This window comes from Urocitellus parryii, chromosome 2 (genome assembly GCF_045843805.1).
Source record: "Urocitellus parryii isolate mUroPar1 chromosome 2, mUroPar1.hap1, whole genome shotgun sequence".
Taxonomy (NCBI): domain Eukaryota; kingdom Metazoa; phylum Chordata; class Mammalia; order Rodentia; family Sciuridae; genus Urocitellus; species Urocitellus parryii.
Window position 1 is genome coordinate 110,369,804 of NC_135532.1, and position 12,179 is coordinate 110,381,982.

Here is a 12,179-nt window from a genome sequence, read left to right on the forward strand (position 1 = left end):
GGGAGAGAGGTGTCCAAGCTTTACACCAGGTGCGCCAAGTAAGAGCACTGTTGTTGCTATAAAAGAACGAGTACTGCGGAGTCAAAGAGAAGCTGCTCTGGACTTAAGACACAAAGAAATTTCCAATTTCAGATAAGGTAGAGTGGAATCCATTCTCTGTCTCCACCTTCAAGGCCCAAAGGCTAAAATGTCAGGATGCAACTTAGAGGGACATCACAGAGCGAACTTCAACCAGGGTGGCTCAGTGTGTATGGGTTAGCAAAGAAGGAGTGGATGTTCTGATGTTAAAGCCTCTGTGTCAGGCAGTTGGGGTCTAGACTTACCAAGAGCATATTGAGCTACCCACTGGGATCAACAACAAGCCTTAAGCCTTGGGTCACAGATCTTCCTGCTCCAGGACAAGGTTGTTTTAGTTAGTTTTTTTTTTTTTTTTTTTTTTTGTCACTGTGACCAAAAGACCTGATGAGAACAATGTAGAGGAGGAACAAGTTTATTTTGGCTCATGGTTTCAGAGGTTCAGTTCATAGATGGTGGACTCCATAGCTCTGGCCCAAGGTGAGGCAGGATATCAGGATGGAAGGGCATGGTCGGGGAAAGCAGCTCAGGATATGGCCACACAGAAGGAGAGAGAGAGAGAGAGAGAGAGAAAGAGAGAGAGAGAGAGAGAGAGAGAGAGAGAGAGAGAGAGAGAGGACAAAATATAAACCACACCCTTAGTGACTTAGTTTCTCCAGATGCACCCTACCTTCCTACAATTGTAACCCAGTTAATCCATATCAATGGATTAATCCTCTCACAGTCTAACCATTTCATCTCTGAAAATTCTTGCATTGTCTCAACATGATATTTGGGGGGACACCTTATACATAACCCTCTAACTTATTTTTTTAGGACTCTTCTTATGTTGCCCATGTATGAATCAACTTCCTTTAAGGTTATTACAAGTATTGTTTTACTACCCCTGGCTTAGGATGGCTCCATGGATTACCTCTGTCAAATTCATATTTAATTATTTCCATTTATTTTTTACCTATCCCAATTAGTGTTTGTTTCTGTAAGTTGTAGTACAAGTTCATTTTTTTTTAAAACCCATTGATTCAGATACTGTTGGGTTACCTCACTACTTTGGACTTTTTAGGGGATCACGTCTACCTAGTTGACTGTAGGTGAAGTCCCTTTGCTCACAAGGGATGAGTAATTTGTGAACCCTCACAATACTTGCGATTTAATCAGAGAAGTTAAACTTTGAAGCAAAATGCATTTTCTTTTCCATCATTAGGTTCCTTTAGTGTTCCCAAGCCACATATGGGCTGTGCTTGGAAAGCAGATTAGAATTGACAACAATTAGTCACATGCCTGGATTTTTTGACGGAAAATAAAAATGAGCTCCCATGTACAGGAAGTCCAAAATCCATCTCTGTTTTGCCTAAGGTTTTCTTTCCTCAATATTCGTTCTCAGTTTAATATAAGATTGTTGACTTAACCATGATGTATTTCAAGCTGAAGGCAGAAATGAATTTTGCATTAATAAATTGTTTGGAGATGGACTCAAAAAAGTATTTCATTATATAACAAGGCAGCTATAAAACATGTTTGGTGGTCTTTCCATCATTGCTACCTGTGACCCATTTGTGGAGATGACATCTATCAGGGTGACAGGGAATATTAAGCAAGTGATAGACAGTTATTAGCTGAAGTCCTGATATATTTACACCCTGGGAAAAATGCACTTGGTATTTTCTTTCTGGCAACTGGTCTCCTGTTCATAATTTGATGGAAAATTGATTAATCACACATTTAACTCAATGCAAGATCTTCTGCACTGTAATAAATTATGGCCATTAATCAATAAGTACAAAGTAATTCCAGGAGTCTGGAGACATGCTGGGTTCTAATAGAAAAGCTTGCACTTAGGCCTTCCTGCCAGTGACCACTTCATCTGAGGTATTTTGCACCTGCCTCAATCCAATTAGATGACATAATTAATGAACCTCCATGCTCTTGATAATTTGTTATACAAAAGAAAGAATGTTTTGGCACATCCATTAAAACCTGATGTACAATACTGTGAAGAAAAGGAAAGAAAAAAAGAGATGAAACAGTGCAACAGAGGGCTTAGGCTGGGAATCTTGGAGTTCAAGTGAATGTGGGAAGCTGCATTCTGACCTCGTGTTGGGTGAAGATTCAGTTGCATTTGTTAAAGGAATCCAACAGGGTCTTTTTTTTTTTTTCTTGTTCCACTAAAAAGTGAACTCGGCCTGTATGCAAAGTTTCATGCCATCTTGTTTCTTTTATGACAAATTAAATGGTATGATTAGAATAAGCATTCAGGAAGTATTGTTTCAGAGGCAATCTAATAAATGTTTCCTTGGTTAAGTATCAGTTTCAGTTTTACATATCACAGTCATTTTGCACCTGTTTTATGCAGCTAACAATAGGCTCTCAATAGATTTCAGTGAGAGAAAGCCTGGGAAGATAAAAAGAAAACCAGTTTGCAGCTAATTCTGTCACTAGGAAACGCCAGGAGTAGATTGTGTTTAGAGACTTTGAAAAACAATTAGCTATGGATTATAGGACTAAAAGGCCTTTCCTAACTGTACCTGGAAAATACTTTGCCCGTTTAATGCCTTCTAAGCTGTCACTGAGCTTGAACTTCAGTCCCAGTGATTAATGAAAAGCTGCAGGGCACAGCTAGAAGCTAAAGTCTCAATTATGAAAAAGCAGTAACTAGTTTAATGTGCTGATGCTTTTATACTTAAAGTGACAGCTATGAAAAATGGCAATATTTCCAATCATGCTTTAATAATTTATCATTCATTTATTGACATGTCCAATGTGCTTTACTCCCACTGTTCTTTTTCTCTTTCTTGGCTCCTGGTGTTACAACATTGAAGAGCAAAATAGGGTCTGGTTACCTGAAAAGCAGACCTTCCTGTTTGGAAGTATAAGTATAAAGTTTTTAGGTCTATACCCAGATCTGCCTACCATCGTGCATCCATGTCATTCCCAATTAGGGCCATTATGTCACAAAGAGTTTTTGAAACAAGCACAACCCAGTTATCACCGTCCACTACTGGGGTAGCTTCTTCCCAAATGGACACCTTGAATTGTATGTCTTTGATGATGAGGTTGCCTGGAGGAACCATGTGCATCGACTCATGCCAAGGGGAAATCACAACAGTTGGGTGAACAGTGAATGGGCATAAGCAAATTATGGCACAATGAATGAGGCAGGGAAAGATATACATTTTTGAGGGTAGTGGTACCAAGCTCTCCTGTAATGTCATGTAGGTTTAATATTATATTTTAGGTTTCAACCATAAATTGGTCAATGGTTATAGTCATCCTCTTGTTATATTTTTATAAGATGATAGCAGACTTCACTTACCAAACTGTGAGCCTGGTTTACCAGAGTTCCTGGCACAGCACTCGATGAGGAGACCAGTAAGTAAATGCATAAAGTGAATCCATTTGGATTAAAAAAAAAAAACAGAATTTTTTTAGTACTCACAAAATGCTAAGTAAATAGTATAAATAATATTAAAATTTTACATAAGTTTGTTAAATAGATGTTTTTCCTTCTTTTTAAAACATTTATGCATCATAACAGCATTTATAACTGTTCAGTAAAATGGTAGGAACTATTTTGAGGGGTAGAGGAAGAAAAAGTACGATTTTAAAATATCTTTCTTACAATCTGATCTTGGGCAACACATTGTGTTGTCTGTAATTACTATCACAACTGGTGCTAGTTACTATGGCTCTAAGACTTCAGATCACAAATTTGTAAATGAACATTTCTCCCAGTGAGGTCATAAAACTTAAGTTTCAAAACAGATGGTGGCTGTGCTAGTAAAATATTCAAGCAACCACTTTAAATGGAAGGTTCCTTTCTACCTATTTTTCCCTGTGAGAGTCAATTTGTAGCAGTGCTCCTGCTTGTAAGACCACATGGATCTTGGGTTTTAATGAGATATTAGGATGTTGTCTGAGTTCAGAGGTGGTGGCGGCACAACTTCAGGTCTTTGGTAAGCATAAAAGTGGGGTGGATCTGCTCGTATAAATAAAGCAGGTGGAGGAAAGCTTTGTCCTAGGGCTGAGCTTACGAAGAGTATAAAAATAAAACTGGAAGTTTGGTTGAAAACTTCATTTAAATCCAATAAGTTATATATATATTTTTCCTTAGACCCAAAACACTAAAACCAGAAGAGATATTTGGGGGAGGCATAGGTGATCAATGCATCCTGAGGGAAAAAACGGAAAAACATGGAAATATTGTATTACTTTCATAGAATTATGAGGAAAAGTGATGGCCCTTTTGAGCAATTCTAGTTAGCCAAATGAAGTAGTGTATGGGATTGTTTATTTCCTTCTGAGGTTCTTCCTTTGTGAGAAGGTAGCTAAGAGAGGATGAGCCATGTTTATGCCATTGACTGCTTCCTCTGAGTCTATAAAAAATGATGTTCATTAAGACTTTCCTGTTTCTGGTACTGTCCATGCCTAAATACTTTGTTTTTCAAATATTTTGTTTATTTCAGCTTTTCCTACCTTGACATGTCTCTGTTGATTTTAATTTTTAAGGATCTACTTTTCTTCTCATGTCATTTATCTAATGACATTCTTTTCCAAATACCTCAAATAACTTTCCAGGATTATCCTTGAAATTATAGCTGATCACATACTGTCATTAGAGCTTCATTATGATTCCGATCCAGTTTCCTCCTCCTTTTCTCCAAGGGTCTGTGGATTTTTTAGTTCATGTTGGGCCATACCGTGGGTGTTGTCCTGTTCTTCTCTAGACATTGATTCATGCTGCCATGGGTCCACAGACCTCTCCTTACTCACACACGTGGGTACACATACACACCAGACACATCCCCCTGATACACATGCACACATACACATGTACAACCTACACTCTCCTGTGGCTGTGAATGCCAGGTCAGTCCTTCAATGAAGCCTTCAAACATTTTTTCTTTACCCCAGACCACTTCCATACAGAACTTAAAGGAACAAGAGTTATGGGTTTCTAAATGACTTCACTTAGGAATGAAAGAGATTTAAATCCAGTTGCCTAGAGCACATGGAGGAAAAAAATATCTCCCAGCTGACCAAAAACAGCCCTAGGTTCATTGGGTAAGGATGAAATGATCCCATAATAGAATTTGTAGGAATTTCGGAACTTCAATTAAACTGCTCCATCTAGGGATAGTTTCCCCCAAATTATGAGGCAGCTTGCCCAGATCCTTTTCCTACCAGGTCAGACAAGATTAAATCATGGGAGTCCTGCAACAAGCTCCTACTATTAGATCCAGCTGCAGAGTTTTATCTCCTGCATCTGTTTTGTGGGGTCACTCTTCCAACTTCTTGTTTTGATAGATAGTTCTTAATTTTGCAGATTATTTTCCTCTGGGAACCATCTAAGCAATCATCATGGTCTTTAATTTTAGAATTATTTTAGCTAACATCCTTACAATAGTTTAGGTTGTCCCCATATATAACTTATTGTCCTTTCATAAAAATAGCATAACAATAATGATGACAATGGTTATAATCATCCTGTCATTTCCAATATATTTGTATATACTAATTTATTAAATGTAACACCAATTTATTAAATTCTTGCAACAACCCTACGAGTTAGTTATTTTTATCCTTATTATATACATGGGGGAATTAATGAATAAGGAGTTCAAATATCTTGCCCAAGTTCACATAACTAGTAAGTAATAGAGCTGGGATTTGCATGTAGGCAGTCTGACTCTTAAGTACCCACTCTACCTACTCTAGTATGAATGATTTTCTGTCTTATAGGTGGAACATGGGAGAAGTGAGATCATCACAAAATAGCTGCTGGAAATTTCAAATCAAATCTCTCTCTACCATATCTCTTCTCCCCCACATACAATCCATCTCGCATTGATTTCTTGTTTCTTGATCATTTACAATTAAATGGAGAGAGGAAGCTCATAATATTATGAAAATCTTGATGAGCTTCCTCTCTCCATTTCATAAGAATCTAATGAATGATTCAGAAATAAAAACATGGTTGCCACCAGCTACAGTTATTATGCTGGTGGCAGCCATGTTTTTGTGTTTTTCTTTTTTTTCCTGGATTGTCCTTTAGACTCTCATTCTGCATCCTGTTTCTACCTCAAGTTACTAGATCCAGATTGAAACTCAATGCAATTTCTTGGGAAATTATCTGTTTATATTTGTGCAAAATATTTTTTTTGCATAGGGCATCCATATCTGAAAAGTCTAATTGGATTCCAATCCAACATTCAGAAATTTCCCCACATGCTGAATTCTGTCTTCCCATTCTTGGTTCTGCTGTTAGCTCTCTGAACCAGATGCCAAATTTCCAAAATACCAAGTGCTGCCTATCACATAAAGGCAATAAGCTTTAATTGTTGACATCCTTTAAATATTTTATAGAGTTATTTCATCAATTTTACATTTCTTTCTTATCTTCATATTTTTTTACTATAGTGTTTACTTATTATGTTTCAGAAGATTAAGGTTCTATAATCTAGGGAAGAATTATTAAAGCTTAAAGACTGTACATCAAGCTTTTAGAAAATAGCTACATTCCTAAGAAATTCCATAGTTTCCAAAAATTTTATCATAAACATTCATTCAGTGAAGAAAGAGGTGTCAGAAGGTTGAGGCTTTTGATATATAATAAAAAGTTCATGTTTCCTACACAAATGGAAATAGTAAAATTGTTTTTATTATTGCAAACTAAAATAAATGAAGCATAAAATCAAAAATAAAATTTAGAGATGATCAAATTTAATTGTTTTATAGACCATCAAAACAAACTGCTGTCCAGCTCACAACCATCATCAATAGACCAAAATAGGCAATGCCCAGGAGGAACCTGCTACAATCACACAGATGTTTGCTCTTCTGTGGGAACAAACTTTTAAAGCTTTTTATTCTGTCTCCTATCATATTGTAAGTAGCTGTGATCTATGTTGCACTTCTTAATTAGCCTTTATTACTTTTTTAGAAATTAGTAAATGATTCGTGTTGGGTTTGGAATTGCATAAGACAGCTGACTTGTACTAGCTTATGACCACTACCTGCTACATTTTCAGGAATTTTGAGAAGCAGTTATTCAATAGAGCCATTTAAAAATAGTTAAATGATATAAAATTACAAATAAAAGGTGTATAATTAATGACTAATATTAAATTTCAACATGATTGGGCTAAGGGACACCTACATAGCTGATAAAGTGCAATTTATTTTATTTGTTTAATTTGCTTTTTTTAGATATACATTACAATAGAAAGTATTTCAACATTTTATACATTTCACACAGTATAATTTATTTGAATGGAGATCACATTCTTGTGATGGTACAGGATGTGGAGTTACACTGGTCCTGTATTCATATGAAGGAATAGGAAAGTTATGTCCACTTCATTCTCCTGTCTTTCCTATTCCCATCCAACTACCTTCCCTTCGTTCCATGTTGTCTAATCCAACGAACTTCTATTCTTCTATCCCTAACCTCCCTTGTGTGTTATCATCCAAATAGAGAGACCGTTTGGCCTTGAGTTTTTTTTAGAATTGGCTTATTTCACTTAATATAACAATCTCCAGTTCCATCCATTTACTGGCAAATGCCATACTTTCACTCTTCTATATGGCTGAGTAATATTCCATTGTGTCTATGTACCACATTTTCTTTATCCATTCATCTGTTGAAGAACACCTAGGTTGGTTCCATAGCTCGGCTATTGTGAATTGAGCTGCTATAAATATTGATGTGGCTGTGTCACTGTAGTATGCCAATTTTAAGTCTTTTCGGTATAAGCTGAGGAGTGGGATAACTGGGTCAAATGGTGGTTCAATTCCAAGTTTTCTGAGGAATCTCCCTACTCCTTTCCAGAATGCTTGCACCAATTTGCAGTACCATCAACAATGTGTAAGTGAACATTTCCCCCACATCCCTACCAATATTTATTGTTGCTTGTATTCTTGATAATTGTCATTCTGACTGGAGTGAACTGAAATCTCAGTATAGTTTGAATTTTCATTTCTCTAATTGCTAGAGATGTTGAACATTTTTTCATATATTTGTTGACAGATTGTATTTCTTCTGTGAAGTGTCTGTTCAGTTTCTTAGCCCATTTACTTATTGGGTTATTTGTTTTTATAGTGTTAAATTTTTTTAGTTCTTTGAATATCCTAAAGATTAATGCTCTATCTGAGGTGCACGTGGTAAAGATTCTCTATTATTGTTTAGGATCTCTCTTCACATTATTAATTATTTCCTTTGCTATGAAGAAGTTTTTTAGTTTGAATCCATCCCATTTGTTGATTCTTGATTTTACTTCTTACACTTTAGGAGTCTTATTGAGGAAGACTGTTCCCAAGATGACATGGTGGAGAGTTGGGCCTACTTATTCTTTTAGTAGGTGCAAGGTCTCTGGTTTAATGCCTGTGTCCTTGATCCAATTTAAGTTGAGTTTTGTGCAGGGTGAGAGATAGTGTTTCAATTTTATTCTACTACATATGGATTTCCAGTTTTCCCAGCACCACATGTTGAAAAGGCTATTTTTTCTTTATTGTATGTTTGTTGTGCCTTTGTCTAGTATGAGAAAACTGTATTTATGTGGGTTTTTCTCTGTGTCTTCTATTCTGTACCATTGGTCTACATGTCTTTTTTTTTTTTTTTGGTGCCAACACCATGCATTTTTGTTACTATAGCTCTGTAGTATAATTTAAGGTCTGGTATTATGATACCTATTGCATCACTTTACTTACTAAGGATTGCATCTGGGTATTCTGGGCCTCTTGAATGTCATGACTGATTTTTTTTATTTCTAAGAAGAACATCATTAGAATTTTAATAGGAATTGCATTAAATCTGTGTAATAGTTTTGGTAGTATGGTAGTATTTGACAATATTATTTCTGCCTATCCAAGAACATGGGGTATCTTTCCATCTTCTAAGGTATTCATTCTTTAGTGTTCTGTGTTTTCATTGCAGAGGTCTTTCATCTCTTTTGTTAGATTAATTCCCACCTTTTTTTTTTGAGGCTATTACAAATGAGATAGTTTTCATGATTTCTCTTCCAGTCCATTCATCATTGGTGGATAGAAATGCAACTGATTTGTTAACTTTATATCCTGCTACATTTCTGAATTCCTTTATGAGTTCTAGAAGCTTTCTTATGGAGTGTATTGGGTCTTGTATATATAGAGTCATATTGTTGATGATTAGACATCATTTTAGCTCTTCTTTTCCTATTTGTATCCCTTTAATTTCTTTCTTTTGTCTAATTGCTCTGGCTAGCATTTCAGGGGCTATATACAATGCTATTTTTGAGTGTCCTTGAGTGTTTCCAGAAGAGAGTAGCACTTGTGTGTGAGTAGGCGTCATTCAATTTGTTAAGGGATCTAACAGAACCAGATGACAATGAAAGGCTGAATTATCTTTCTCTCTATTTGGCATGTCTATTTTCTTCAACTTTGAACAGCTTAGCTCTAGTTATCGGCTCTTTGGACTTCAGGGCTTCTCAAACCCTTATTCATGTCTTTTCTTGGTTTGGACTTGGGGCAGAGACAGGCAAGTGAATCTTTCTTCAGGGACCTTGAAAGAAATTAAAACTTGGTGCTCTTAATAACCCCATGCTGCCTGTCCACCAAAAACAAAGAGAGGCCAAAGCAACCTGGAATGGTACTGAGCAGGAGCCCAGTCAAGAGACATGTGGGGAATGGCCAACCTCATTGGATTCTACATCCTGTCCATCCTGAGGGAGGGTTGCTGTGTTCTTGGATTCTCTGAGGTGTCCTCAAATTTTAACACAGAATTATGTTTTAGGTTATTACTTCTGGCTGCTTTCTGTTGCTTCCAAGTAAAGGATTTCTGACAAACACACTGAATTTTACTCTATTGTGTCTGTTTTTGTTAGATAACTGTTGGCTGGTAATGATGCAGATGTAAATAAATAAAATATGTATAACAAGAGCTATATTATTGTAATATTTTATGTTAACCACATTTTCCTAGTGATATTAAGAAAATGCCTTATAAAGATGAACTAAGGTGTGCATTTCCACGTCCCAATTACGTACATGGAATGAATTCTGTGTTTTGCTACTTACAACAGAGCAGGAACCAATTCCGTGGTTTGGTTTTGTGGGCCCAAATGTCATTGCCTTCTCTCCAGCCCTTTGTACCATGACTCTTTCTCCACCTCCTCTGTTTTTTTCTTCTCCCTTCCAGCTTCATGATTTGTCTTTCTCAATGGCCATTATAATTAAAGTGGTGTGACAGCTTAGCTCCCTCCTCTTTTCTTGCATGTCCTCATCTTGTTACTGTCTATGTTCTAAGTTGGTGCATCAGTTTCTATTGCCGCCATAGCAAATTTACTGGAGTTCACCCATGAAAACAATAGAATTTATTACTTAAGTTTTGTAGATCAGAAGTTCATTTGTTATGGATCTCAGCAGAATAAAATCAAGATGTTGGCAGGTTGTCTTCCATTCCTGTAGGACAGAGCGGAGATTCTGTTACATTTTCTTTTCAATTGTTGGCAAAATTCAGTTCCTTCTGACTGTTGGACTGAGATCCCACTTTCCTTGCAGACTTGGAGCTGAGCACTGCTTTTAGCTCTAGAGGTAATTAGTATTGCTTGACACCTGGCTCCTTCCTCTATCTTCAAACAAGCAATGTAAGTGGAGTCCTCATGTCCACACTCTCCAAATCCTTCTCTGCCTTCCTCTTTTATTTTAAGGACTTCTGGGATTAGATTGAGGCTACCTGGTATCTCCCCATATTAAAATCAATTTTATCCTGAAAGATTTACCCTTTACGTCTTTTGCTTAATCAGGTAACATGCACAGGTTGCAGGATTTGGGTGTGGATATCTTTGGTGGGCCATTATTCTGCCACTGCTGCAGTCCGGCTGCAGCAAAATAACCAGGGGGTGACAAAGAAGTTGTGTAGATTGATACAGCAGGAGTGGGAGCCTTTTATTGTAGGACAGGAGGGGTATATATACATTCCACACAGCTTATCTTAATTAACATAAACTCGATAGAGCAGTCAACCAATAAGGAATCTCCACACTCAATGGCTCGCTGGCATTACTTCACAAACCACTCCCTCTGCAAAATGCCAGGCGCCATCTTAAGTTGTTTACAGACTCTAACATGCCACGCCATCCACTGGCTTCTACCTTTTCATACACTTGGGTCATACTGTGGGTTTTTCCATTGCAGACATGAAAAGTAGTAAGAGTGTCATTACACCAAATATCTACTGCTGATACAATGAATTATTTTGCCCAATGAAATTGATTCTAGCAGGGTAAAAGGCTTGCTTTCTCTTCTTCTCCCTCAGTTTCCAGCCACAGATATTGACTCTAAAATCCACCCACTCAAGCAAGGTACAGTGGTGCAGACCTATAATCCCGATGGCTCAGGAGGCTGAGGTAGGAGGATCATAAATTCAATGCCGTTTGTTATGGATCTCAGCAGAATGAAATCAAGATGTTGGCAGGTTGTCTTCCATTCCTGTAGGACAGAGGGGATGGAAGCAACTTAGTGAGGCACTCAGAAAATTAGGAAGACCGTGTTTCTAAATAAGATATTAAAGAAGAGCTGGGGATGTGGCTTAGAGGTTAAGTGACCCTGGGTTCAATCCTCAGCATAAAAAATAAACAAGTAAATAAATAAATCCCACTCACTCAACCAACCTAGAGATTAACCTTGATTCACCCTAACCACTGTTTTCTAATTTGAAACTTGCTAAATCCTTTTGATTCTTCATCTACCTGCAAAGCTGTTCCTTATGCTTGCTCTCTCTTGTGAGTGCACTCCTCATCTGTCCTCTGAAATAACTCAAACATTCATAATCATTCTCTCAGTTTCCCATTGTTTCTTTCCCCTTGTTCTTCTGTTTCCAACCATTGTTGGAAATACAACTTGGATCATATCTGTTTCTTCTTAAACAGTTTGGTGGCTCCTTCTTCCTCTCTTTTTGTTTCTCTTTGTGTATTGGGGATGTCTCTCAGGTACTCGGCAAGTGCTCTACCATGGAGCTACCCCAGCTCTTCTAATTGCATTTTGAGACAGGGTCTCACCATGTTGCCCAGACTTGCCTTGAATTTATCGATTCCCTTGCCTCTGCCTCCTGAGTGCCTTTACCAGGGTGC